Source organism: Cynara cardunculus, unplaced genomic scaffold, assembly GCF_001531365.2.
Source record: "Cynara cardunculus var. scolymus isolate 2C unplaced genomic scaffold, CcrdV1 Un_Scaffold_4198, whole genome shotgun sequence".
In the NCBI taxonomy this organism is placed as follows: domain Eukaryota; kingdom Viridiplantae; phylum Streptophyta; class Magnoliopsida; order Asterales; family Asteraceae; genus Cynara; species Cynara cardunculus.
Genome location: NW_020201785.1, coordinates 11,621 through 26,264, shown reverse-complemented (window position 1 = coordinate 26,264; position 14,644 = coordinate 11,621).

Below are 14,644 nucleotides of genomic sequence, written 5' to 3'. Positions count from 1 at the left end.
TTGCACAAATGACAAAAGTTGTATAATAACCAACTTCTATATATATATATATATATATATATATATATATATAGATATAGAGAGAGAAAGAAATGAAGACAGAGGCAGGAAGGAGGTGGTATTGTTTTTTGGTGCAGAACCATCTCTGAAAACATGGAGGGTAGCGGCTAAAAAATGAGAGAGAGAGAGGTTGCAGAAAATGAAAAGACGAAAACACCCCTACTAAAGGCAACAAGGTTGGCATCTTGGGAATGAAAGAAGAGAGAAGGGAAAGGAGAGTGTGGCCAAAGAAAGAGGAGTAGGGGTAAAAATGGAAAAGGGTAGGGGGGTGGTGGAGGGTATTGGGAATTGAAGGAGATGAGATGACATGATGATGGATGGGGCTGGAGCCTAAATAACACCGAGGACGACGGGACTCTTTGGAGGTGGGTTTAATGAATCATCACTCTCCATTTGTCATCTCTTTGCACAATTACTCACATGCCCTTTGAATTAAAAAAAAATAGTTTTTTTATATAATAATATTTAAACATTAGTTAACCACGTAAATACTAATCCGATGAACGTTAACCGGATATGTGAAGATCTTGATCTTTTGGGAGCAAGTGTTTAGTGAACAAGCGTTAGTTAAATTAATTAAATGACCAAAATCATTATCAAAATAAACCCCTCAACCTGCACCGCCATCTTCGACTTTGGCTTCTGCTTCGGCACCTCCGTGTCCTGTTAATGACGGAGGCTCTTCAGTCCTACTTATCTTCTACACTCTCTCTGGTTTAATGGATCAGTAGTCAAAGATTTAGTTTACGTTTTCTTTTTCTTTGAAATGTCAAATGTACATGGAAATACTTGTAATAATCGTGCAATAAACGAATATAATAAAATAGAAAAATGATGTAAAGAAACCTAACAGATAAACTTAAACATCTATTAAAAGTAAGGGGTTGTTTAACAGTTGTTGAATGGTTTGGTGCAAAATGATTAAGTGGCTAGAATGATTAAAAAACTCTCATGATATAGTGCAAAATGAAATATAATTGTTTGGTAATTGTCTACAATGAAGTTTTAGCGCTTAATGGTTAAGGGAGACGCATGATACAAAATGATTCAGAGGGTTTTAGTATCATTAAGAGACAAACTTTTTTTGTCAAACAAGATTCATCTCTTAATGATTCAGATATAGTCTTATAATGAAACTATTAAAAGGTAAACAAATAACCCCTAAGGGTATCTGATGAATGTACTTTCAAAATTGAAATGATGAAGGTGAAGTTATTTATAAAGAGTGGATGATATTTGTAATTTGGGTGATAATTTACTTGGATAATGTGAGTGCTGTTTTGCTGACCAATTAATTGATTTGCTTTATTAATTGTTGTTTTTGATCATTGGGTTGTGGCACAAATATTCCATTTATTCATTGACTTTTATTTACTTTGATTTAATTGGTTCTTGTAAAATGTGATCACCTAATCACAGGCGTCGCATTGCACCCTCAAAATTGGTGCATACATAATCAACTTTAATTTTATTTATTTATTTATTTAAATCGTAAATAATACTCCTTTCTAGGGATAAGAATGAGACTCGTCTCGTTGAGAAATCTATTATATACTTTGCGATCAGGAATTCTCTAGAAATTGGATAACAGGATCCTTGAAAATTATAAACTAGGGCCGGGTCGGGTATTTTTGGTATACCGAGAACTATTATTGTAGAGTTTTTATAAGATACCTAAAATCTTTGACGTTTTTCTACATGAAATCTGATTCCTACGTTGAACCTCGTATGAAATGTGATTTTGTTAGTTTTTTAATGTATTTTTTTGACTTTATCTATATTATATTATAAAGCATTTGATAAAAACTCTTAAAAACTACTTTTTATACACAAAGTACTGTTTATTAATGTATGTTACTTAAAATTCAAGATTACAAATAGACTGTGCATAAGTACAACTTATTAAAGCTCCATATCTAAATTCACGTAACTAACTGCAGATAAACATAATCAAATACATGACAAATATCTCATTTTAAATATAAAAAATCTAAAAAATTTAAAATATAATTAGGATAATTATTAAGTTCTAAAAGAATATTTTTTTTTGAAAGGCAAAAAAAGGAAGGACAAGGAAGAGAGCTACAACATGGACATCACCCTCACCAAGCCAATCAATATAATAAACAACAGATCCAGCAAGAAGCTAGATACAAGAAGATACAAAAATCCAACAAAACAAGCGAGAACAAACAGACACCTAACAGCCCCAGACAAAAGACCGAGGCAAAACCTACAACAAAGACAGACAAAAGAGACTAAACAAGATAAAGAAAGGAAGACCAACTATCCCAATTAAGATGAAACTTACGATTCCTATTACCCATCCAAAGCTTGGATAAATTTTGAACACAAGGGAATGGGTCTTCACCTTTCTTCTTAATTATCGCACCATCCTCAGCATGAAGAATTTCATTTCGCCACTTCCAAAGTTGCCAAAGTGTCACAGCGCAAACTGATAAGAAAGTCACTCCAACCTTGCGATGAGTTCTTACTTGTTTGATCAACATTTTAAAATCAGACACCAAGGATAGACGCGGAGCTTTAAGATCCCACCAGGCCCAAATTTTCTTCCAAAGAATACTCGCCACCGAACAAGTAAAGAAACAATGGTCCACTCCAAACAGATTGCACTCCAAAGATTGTAACGGAATCCCTCTCTTTGATAGATTGAATCTTACAGGAATGACCTCTTTAAGGAAGCGCCAAGTGAAAATGTTTACCTTCTTCGGAATTAATGGACTCCAAAAACAAGGTTCATTGTTTTCAACATTTGTATCAACCGCCCCCTGAATTAATTTTGACATGTGGTTCATCGAAAAAGTCTCTTTCTTGTCCCAATTCCAAGACCACACATCCTCACCAGAAGTATTGAAAGCCGCTTGAGAGAGTTGCCTTTCTAAGGCTTGAAGATCGTCTAAGCTTCTTCCACTAATTGTTGTTTTCCAATCCCAAGCACCACACCAAGAACCATTAATATAAGTCCATATTTCTTTGAAAAAAGCATTTTTATCCCTTTTCATGGAATAAAGTCTAGGAAATGGATCTTTCAGCTTTGAGCCTTGACCAATGCTCGCATCTTTCCAAAAAAGCGAAATAGAATCTTTAGCGACCTTTTTTTGTAAACGAGTGAATTACATTCTGACCTGCAACTTCCACATTCTTGCAAGTGTTGACAATTGAAACCCAAACACTTTTTCCAACCATAGGCCTATTTGAAAAAAGACCACCATCCTCACCATAAAATTCAGATATGACATCCTTCCATATCGCATTAGAGCTAGACAGAAACCTCCATACCCATTTTGCTAACAAAGCGTCATTTTTAGCTTTTAAACTAACGACACCCAAACCACCTTTTGACTTAGAGTTCAAAATTTTATCCCAAGCAACCCAATGGGTCTTTTTTTCATCCTCCTTATATCCCCAAAAGAATCTTCTCCTTATAGATTCCAAAGTTTTTAAAACTGAGTTGGGTGCTTTGAAAAGAGAAAAGTAGAACAGCGGAATAGAAGATAACACCGACTGGATCAAAGTAAATCTTCCACCTATGGAGAGACAATTTGACTTCCAATTTGAAAGCTTTTTAAGAAATTTGTCTTCCACAACTGACCATGAAGCTTTTTTCTTCATGTTACCACCAACGAGAAGCCCTAGATAAATGAAAGGAAAAGAAGAGGCCTTACACTTTAACATAATTGCCATATTGTTGACCTCCGCATCCGAAACGCCAATACCAAAAAGATTGCATTTGGACAAATTTATGCGCGGACCTGAAACATCATGAAGGCAATTAAGAATATCAATAAGAGTTATGAAATTCTTACGGGACCATTTTCCCAAAATTAAAGCGTCATCCGCAAATTGAAAGAGAGAAAGATTCTGATTAGACCTCGCGAGCCGGATGCCCTTGAACAGCCCCTGATTGCAAGCAGTTCTGATCATAAGCTGTAAGACTTCTCCCACAAGCAAAAAAAGAAACAGAGAAAAATGATCTTCTTGTCTTAGTCCTTTTTTCATGTAAAACTCATCTGAAGGCGTTCCATTAATCAAAATAAAAGTAGAAGCAGATTTCAAGCAAATGCTAATCCACATGATCCATTTCTCTCCAAACCCCATTTGCTTCATAGTGTGAAAGAGAAAATTCCAATTTACCGAATCATAAGCCTTTTCAAAATCCACCTTGAAAAGAAACATTTTCATTTCTTCTTTTTGGCGTGATGCACAATTTTGTTTGCTATTAAACAACCATCCAACATTTGCCTTCCCGGGATGTAGGCGGATTGATTGCCACTGACAAGCTTACTCATAACCTTCACCAATCTATTGGTCAAAAGCTTTGCAATAATTTTGTACATGCAACCAAGTAAACTGATGAGCCTATAGTTCGAGATATCCAAGGGATCAATTTTTTTAGGAATCAAAGCAATAAAAGAAACATTGCATCCCCTGGTAATCCTACTCGTTTTTTCAAAGAAAGTAACCGCATCGACTAATACTTAATTATTATCTTTATAAAATATTATATTGTTATATCAAAAATAAATTATTTTATTATTAAACTTAAATTAAATTATTATAACAAAAATTAAAGAAATTACATAAAAAATGAGAACTTTTTAAATAGTTGATTTGATATTAATATTGATATATATTTTTAAATTTTTTATGATATCTTCAATTTTATATTTTATTCGAAAATAAAAATTTTATTACTTTCTTAGAAACACATAAAATCGTATTATAACATCGACATAGACAAATAATAAAATAGAGCATTAAAATCGAGATGTTTCTCGCTGCATTGCGCCAGTACCCTTCTAGTAATTATTAATATATATATATATATATATATATATATATAATTGTTGGAGTTGAAAGAAATATGCATGAGACCCACATTTAAGGAGTTGTTTGTTTATCTTTTAATAGTTCCATTAAGAGGCAACCTCTGAATCTTTAAGAGGTGAATCTTATTTGACAAAAAAAAATTTGTCTCTTAATGATTCTAAAACCCTCTAAATGATTTTGTATCATAAATCTCCCTTAACCATTAAGAGCCCTAATTTCATTGTACACAATTACCAAACAATTATATTTCATTTTGCACTATATCAAGAGAACCTCTTAATCATTCTGACCACTTAATAATTTTGCACCAAACCATTCAGCAATTGCCAAACAATCCCTTATAAGACCACTTATTATAGACTTTTTATGTAAAGCCAATTGATGAGTTTGAAATAACGTGGTAAAAAATAGGGTTTTAAAAGAACCTCAATTGAAGATGTTCCAAAAAATATGAAATTTTATAGCATTTGACAGTATTTTTCGTAGTTTATATATACGTAAAAGTTAAAACCCATAATGATATATTTTAATATTATTTATATTATTAAAATATTTTAATAATAAAATATATAATTATTCTTTATTTTGCTCTATTTAATTTTATTGGTTAGTTAATTTTTTTTTTTGAAAAAAGTAAAAATTCATTTTCTTTCTTGAAAAAAGTAAAAATTCATTTTCTTTCTTCCTCCATTTAATTTTGGAGGGCTGTCTAAACTTTGTATAGTTTTTTTCTCTCTTTACTTATTTATCCACAGAAAAATTCACTACTAAAAAAACAGTTATACTACCTGATTGTAAAAGAATAAACTATTCGGTTATTTAATCGAGTTCTATCAAGGGGGTAATAATGTCATGGTTATATTACTGGTTGTTGTATTTACCTGATGGAGCTCGGTTTTTATCATTCCATCGGGCATTATCTAGTTGGAAAGGGGTATGAATGTTGCTTAATATAACCTGGTTCTTTTTAAGTAACCGGGTAGTATTTTTTGCCGATAAAACAATTGGAACCCAGTTTTTTTTAAAACCGAGTAGTATCTTTGCCAATATGACTAATGGAACCGGTCTTTTAAAGAAACCATGTAGTATTAGTGTGTTTTTTATTACCGAAGAAGCATTGCGTTTGGTCATATCGATACTAGAAAATCTCAGATTATAAGTAATATGAAATTAAAGTTAAATAAACTCCCACAATTACACTTGGTATACTACAATAATCAACAAAAATGTTGATAACAAAACAAATACGTAGATCTGTATCATCTGAGAAATTTAAGCAATTTCACATCTAAAAAATGGCGAACTTTTGCTCCGACATCAAAAACTTTCTATCTATTTATACTCGTTCGTTATAATCTAGATGCTTATCATTTCTACAGAATATATCTCCATATGAGTCTGTGAGAACCCTCTTTCATTCTCACCGTAGTTTGCATATTAATGTATAGTTATTGTTAAATTGTATAAGGTGTGTTTTATGATATATATATATATATATATATATATATATATATATATATATATATATAGGAGCGATCAAATGCAAACCACTCAATTTGTACAAACCGTGCAAACCTCATTCAACCAATCATAATTTTTCATTTTGTTCATTTTTTTGTAATTATGAGAGGTTGATTAATCATTTTTATTGTGGAGGGTGTTAATCATAGATATTATCATCTTCATTATTTTAATTTTTAGAAAAATACATGAAACAGTTTCATTAATTTTAGAGAAATACATGAAACAGTTTCATTAAGTATTATATGAAACAATTTCACAACCATATATGAAACAACTTGATCAAAAAAAGTATTATATGAAACAATTTCACAAGATTAAACAATTTCATGAAAAAATTTCATAAGATTAAACAATGAAATCGACGGATGAAGGTGGTTTGCACGGTTTACAGAAATGAGGGAGGTTTTTATTTGATCACTCCTCTATATATATATATATATATATATATATATATCAACTATGAAATACGTTGTATGTATGTATGCATGCATATATGTATAGTGAGATGAATTACATGTGAACTCCCATCTAAATGGCCCTGATTTATCGGTTTCACACAACCCTCCTTCATGATACCTCATAACAGATATGACAATTTGAATGGTTCACATGACCTCTAAAAAAAGTTGTCCTAAAAACCTTAATGTATAGTTTATTAAGACACTAACATATATCATCTGTATAAGAAGTGACTAATATTAAGACACGATTATACGAGCCTATTTTTATGCAACGACCACACCAAAATGAAGCATGTACGAGTATAAAACTAAAACCAACTGACACTACTAAATTAGTAAATATTCGGGAAACCCATGTACTTTATGTAAACAGTAAACGTTTGGACGTGAAACAACAAACAATATTTAGAAGGGAAATTGGCCCAAATGGCCATATTTTACAACCAAATTGACCTTATAACCATTTCTCTTCGGACTTTACTCAAAAGTCACTAGGTCCACAATATCCAGGTCGACATTTATTGCGGACCCACTAAACGACAAAAAAATTAAAGTTTTTGGCGCAGGTGTGTAAGTATTACGGATTTAGCCCAAAACCCATTTTCCTTGAATCCGTAATGCCAGATCCGTAAGTTCCACCTTCATTGAAAAATGGGTTTTGGGCCGGATCTATAATAGGTGCAGACCGGTGGACGGTGGTTATGGACTTGGCCCAAAAACGTTATCTTTTTGTCGTCTAGTGGGTCCGCACTAATTGCGGATCTGAGTATTACGAATCTAGTGACTTTTGGGTAAAGTCCGGAGAGAAATGATTTGGAGGTTAATTTAATTGTGGAATATGCTGATTTGAGTCGATATAAGAATTGACTAATTAAAAAGTTGAATGAGCGTACAAGACCATAAGAGTTTCTTGGTAGTCCAAATGGGTCATTAGTCAAGCTCGGTTGACAACCAGCTCCAAACAAACCAACTAGGTTACCAAGTACTCAAAATTGTAGTAACATTCGAACATCAGTAATCTCGTACGGAAATATATATATATATATATATATCAGTTTACGTTTAAACAACATATAGTGCTAAAATCTTAATCAACCAAATTTTCATTGTTGCATTTATATATGAACAACATCAAAAAAACGTAGTTTAGACACATATATATCAATTACAGTACTTGATAATTGAAATTTTTATACAATCACATCGTTATATCAACAAAAATTTCCCAGAAACAACAAATCAATAATGTATAACTAATATTTGGGTCGAGTTTAGGGTCAGGAATGAAAGGTATCCCAATCCCTTGTCAACTCAGATATTTCCCCGTTAACCTGGGTCAAGTATCAAACTCCCGATTGAATACGAGTTTTTGCCATCCCTAACTGATATGCGTAAAATATAGGGAAAATTGCACCAAAATGGAACCAATTTTCACCTGATTCCTATTTTCGGAAACCAACTTTCAAAATCGTCATCTAGGGGTCTCTATCAAACTTTTTATTTATTTAAGGGTCTGGTTGATCTATTGAACAGATATCAGGTAATTTAAGGGTCTCTATCAAACTTTTGGTTTGATTTGCCAAATTTGATTTAAACTTTAATATTGATACGGAGTTGTTAGATATAAAAATCTTGAATGTGATATTTAATATTTATTTTTTATTGCATCAATTAATTTTTTTCTATTAAATTGATTTTATTTATTGCATTAATAAAAAAACAATTTTTATTTTGGTAATTTGGATTTTTTTTTGAAAAAAATCTTCAATTTGATAACTGAATTTAAAAAAACGAGATTTGAAATGAAAAATAGATTTTATTGCATTAATTTTTGAAAAAATGAACTTTAGTTATTTTTCTATAATTATTTTGCAAGTTGGTTCCCAAAATAACGATTTTGAAAGTTGGTTCCCTAAAATAAAAATCATGTGAAAGTTGGTTCCATTTTGGTGCAATTTTCCCTAAAATAAACCTTAAAAAATACAAACAAAAAATAAAATTCGTAATGAGTTAACATTTATTGGGTTGGGCTGGGTAAATCATTGGGCCTTTCTCATCGGGTTCGGGTCTTCTTGAAATCAACACTTTTATTTAGTCTACTATCGTATAATTGGGCTTTTTTATGCTTAGTGACATCAACATTTTTGGTATAATATGGTTTCTTGAAAACCGACATGACCCATTCACAAGAAATACCACTGTTTTATCGAAAAAAATCCGTTTTAAGAATAATAACGATTGTCAAATGGTCGATTCTTAACCTTTTCTAAATTATGTTTTTCATTATGATTTCATTTTCATGCATGTTTTATTATATTTTTGCACAAAAATCAGTAATTAAATTGAGGTTTTTTAAACCAATTTAGCATTTAGATTTTGACTTTCAGTGATTGATGAATTACTTTCAAATTCAAAATCGAAGCCTTTAACCCTAGTGTTACTATTAGGAGTATTAACGGATCGAGCCGAATAAAATAGCGAGTTGTTCCAACTCGGCTGAAGAAAATAGTATCTGGATCGAGTTCGACTCAAACTCGAATAAATTTTCTCAAAATAGCGTTCGGACAAGGTTTTTTTTAAATGTTTAAGCTTGATGCTAATTGAACAGATTAGATTTCTATATTCTACCAAAAATCCAGGGTTTATAAGATTGTTTAAGGGTTCGAGCTCGTAGGTCGATCAATTCAATTCGTTTATTAGCTCGAACTCGTGGATCTGTTAATTCGTTTATTGGCGTGAACTTGATAATTTATATATATTTTGTTTGTATTGTTTATGAACACGTTTGACTCAAAAAGTGTATGTCTGAATCGATCTCTTTGGTTTGACGTTAAATTTTTAATCAAATTTTTAAACGAATTAAGTCGAACATTAATATAATAGAGCTCGACTATCTAAATTAAGCGAGTTCTATTGTATGTTCAAGATTGACTAAAACTCGGGAATTATTAAGTTCGAGTTCGAAATAACTCGTTAAAAATTTGAATAGTTAATACCCCCTAATTACTACACCATGCAAAAAGATTCAAAATTAAGGATTTTAAATCTTCGTTTAGTTTCTTAATTTGCCACGACTCGCTTCTAAATACGCACATTCGTTAGTTTGACTTAATTGTATAAGAGCATGGTACTTTATAGCTTTTAAAAATAAAGTATTAAAAGTTAAAAAAAATTATATAAAAAAGTTATATTCAACTACAACCACCACAATATTTTTGAAATTCTAAGAATTAATTATATTATTCAAAAAATTACGTACTTTAAAAAAAACTTTATCACACATTTAAATTCAATGACAGATACAATTAAAATAAATATATCTTTTTTCTCAACATCTAGTTTTTAGATATTTTTCAAATTGGATACTTACTATATTTCCTTTCCTCTATTTTAGAGAATATTTAGACATAGTTGTTGGACTAGTGATGGCCAAACCGGTCCGGCTACAGGACCGAAATCTGGACCGGTTATGGATTTGGGTGTTCCGCGATACCGGGACGGGTTATGGACCGGCCCGACTCGGTTAGTTTTTTTTCTCCCAAAAATGTAGTGTTTTTTTTAACTCAAATGTAGCCGTTCAAAAAACTAGCTGTTTATCACCGTTTTTGGCCATTTTTTGTATTTTTTGTCTTCTAAATACTATATATAAGTGTTTTGGTTGAGGGGTTTACATACCAAGTTCTCGATTCGCAAAAAACGCAAGAAAACGTTCATAATTCTCGGTTTCTTGGTATATTTTGTAAGACAATGTAATTTTAATTATAATAAAACACATTTTTAAAGTGTATTTGAGTGATCAAATTACAAAAATTTTATAATGTATTAAAAATATATATCATTAATTTTTTAAAAAAAATAATATTATTTTTTAATGACCGGGACTGGATGGGAACATGACTGGACCGGCGGTCCATAACCGGTTACAATAAAAAGCTTGACCGGGCTCACCTTTTTCGACTGGGACCGGGACCGGTTACGCCGGACCGATTATGGCCGAATCTGTTGAGGTCTGAGACCGGTTTTTTGCCATCACTAGTTGGACCAAGTAGACTCTTAAATCTCCAAAATCTCTAATTTAACATAGGTGGTATAGATGTTCTACTATACCCTACTGAAATTTTAATTTCCGACTATTTACCTTTTTATACTTAGCTTATTTATAACCAAATCCCTACTGAATCAGATTCTCTGCTATTTATCATTCATCCATGACATTTTGTTTCTTATTTCGTTTTTGGTTGTTTATGTAAAGACACTAAAATATATATATTTATTTAATTCGGGTGCTACAAAATCGTTATTATCAATCATTTGAAGCTAAAAGAAATACATATGTTCCGTTTTAAACTCAATGGGTTTATTATATTTGGATTTTCAATATAGTAGTGGATACGAAGTGATCATGACAAGTTTTCATCGTTTCTTGTAATTATAGATCATGATAACACCAGTAATAATATGAGCAACAAAAGATGTGTAAACGTATGTAATGTAACTTTTTCAAAATGGCACTTCCTTAAAGAGGATCAATTTTTATGATTGTTTTACTTTTTATGCTACCAAGGAACATTTTCGGCACCTAACACGTTATTTTTAACGGATTTTTTTGATGTTGTGTGAAAGAGTTGATTTACAATCTTTATGCCTTTGCCTTTGTGAAACTACTGTCACTTCAATTCGGCAGACGAGGCTCAGTTATGTGTATACATGGTCAGAAAATTGGAATGATGAATATTTCGTCTTTCAGGAGTCATATATATTCTGTTTTAATCTGTTTATCATTTAATATATATATATATATATATATATATATCAACACAATTTTTAATATGTTTACGACATAACTCTAATTAAATAATATAGGCTTGTTACAACTCATCTTTTGACGTCTACAAATAAAACGTATCATTTTTAATTGAAATTAGTGAATTTTTATTCTTCTAGAAGCATAGTATCTTTGATGCAACAAGATATTTTTACCATTGGAAAAAGAACATCTTTAAACATTAAAAACAACAAAAAGAAAAAGCAAATGAATTGATTTTTTTGCAAAGGTGTTCTCTCTTTTTGGGTCCATTGCAATTTTCTCACATTATTATATATTTTAAAATGAGATGGTTATATTTTGGATTTGATTTTTAAAACAAACTATCTACATTGGTGGCTCTTAATTTTATATTTTCGTAGCACTGATGGTTCCTCTACTTAATGACGTTAGTTAGCAACCTTTATGAAGGACTAATCGGTCTTTGAACAAACTACATGAACCAAAAATGTAATCTACTCTAAAATTTAATATGATACATCGTTTTTTTTAATTTTTTATTAAAAAAATTATTATTATTAAATCAAATTTCTTATAATAAAATATCTATAATATATTATAAAGTATTTGACAAAAACTCTTAAAAATAATTTTTTATGCATGAAGTATTATATATTGATGCATATTACTTAAAATTCAAGTTTACAAGTAAAATTATGCATAAGTACAACTTATTAAAACTCCATATTTGAATTCATGTAACTAACTGCGGATAAATATAATCAAATAAAGGATAAACATCTCATTTTAAAATATAAAAAATCTAAAATATAATTAGGATAATTATCTAATTCTAAAAAAATAATTAATTATTATCTTTATAAGAAAATTATATYATTAAACCAARTATAAATTACTTYATTATTGAAYYTAAATTAAATTATAATAAAAAAGTTTGAATTAAAAAATTGAATTAAGAAATCATACAAAAAATAAGAATTTGAAATAGTTAATTTGATATTAATATCGATATATATTTTTGTCAAATTTTTATGATATTTTCAAATTTATATTTTATTCAAAAATAAAAACATCATCGTTTTTTCAAAATCACATAAGACCATACTATAATGTCGACTGAGATAAAGAATAAAATAAAATATTAAAATTAAGATGTATCTCGTTGCATTACGCGAGTACCCTTCTAGTATAGTAATAAACATCTTTATATTTATTTGAAAAATAATTAAATTCACAAAAAAATAGTATTAAAAAAATCTCAATTTTTAAAAAAAAAATAAAGATAAAGTCACATATCTTTTAGGTTCAAAAATAATATACTGAAGTAAAATATTGAAAATTAGGTTAAGTTAACATGAGATTGTTAATATCTAATCAAACGACAAATAATTAAAATAATAACAAAATAAAAATTATAAATTAAGATTAAACAACACCGATTATTCAAACAGTTAAGAAAAATCATCACTACAACAAATAAATATAAATATATTTATTTAATATGTATTTTAAATTAGGATATTTAGTTCGTAATGGGATATATAAAATATTTTCTAATAAAAATTTTAAAAAACCACGAATCACATTAAATTTTAGAGTAGATTACACATTTGATCCCTATAGTTTGTTTAAAGACCGATTAGTCCTTTATAATTGTTGCTAACTAACATCATTAAGTGGAGAGATCATGAGTGTTAAGAAAATGAAAGTTAGGGACCACGACTGACATAGATAAATTGTTTTAGAGACAAGACATTGAGCCTCTTGGAGTCTCAAAGCTAGATCTAGAGGAAACATTTTGTTGGTAAAACAATGGATTGTGCGGCTTCATACATGACTCAACCTGTCTTCATCATGGACAAAATTTCTCACTCATTTTTTTTACTGGTTTCTGATCTATTTCTCCCCAAAATCATTACCAAGAACATCATTTAATTCGTAAGATTCAAGTGCTACTTGAATAACTAGTTGTATCCTCTAGGTAGACACCAACAGTACCGGCAAATTTCTGTCTTAAGGTACTGCTTTCGTGTAGGCCTCAATCTGATTTGAGTTTTATAAGAATCTGCATATCAAGTATATACGGTTTACACATTTCTATGGATTTTGTTGTTTGTTTGTTCTTAGTCTACATGTTATACAAGATTGTCTATTTTCTGCAATTTTTACACACACTCACGCACCTACACACATGGTTAGGTTCCGATGAGAAGGAAAGTTATGGTGAGAAATGTAAAAAGAGATCTCTACCCTTGGATCAATCATACTTATATGTCAACATTAATGCGGTGCATCGAGATGCATCAGATCAATTTTCTTCTAAAGCTCAGTTCATGGGTGAACATAATATTAAAAATGATCAATGATTCAGATCTCTTCTTACGCTTTTCACTATAGTTTCTCATCTCACACAATCCTTCCCCTACATATATACACACACACACATATTTCATCAAGTGATTGATTACTTCTAACATATAGTATAATCAACATCGACACCGCTCAACTCCTTTGAAAACTACAACAACCGAAAAGAAATGCTATAAAAAATCGATAGTAGATTTTCTTATACGTTAAGACATCAACGTCTAAATTTTTTGTTTTATTTTATATTCTCCATTTTTAAGGTCAAATGTGACCAATTCACACGAAATGCCACATGTTGGGATAAATTTTCTAACACTAACGTGTGAGGTTCCAAGTTGGAAAGCTATAGTAACTTCCTTGACGGGTTATCAATCTTTTATATAAAAGATATTAAATTATTGTTAAAATAAGTATTATATATATATATATATATATATATATCTATACTATATTATAAAGCATTTGGCTAAAACTCTTAAAAACTCTTAAAACTCTTAAACTTATTCATCCTTATCCGATTTCATCCCATATATGAATTCATGTAACTAACTGCAGATAAACACAATCAAATACAGGATAAACATCTCATTTTAAA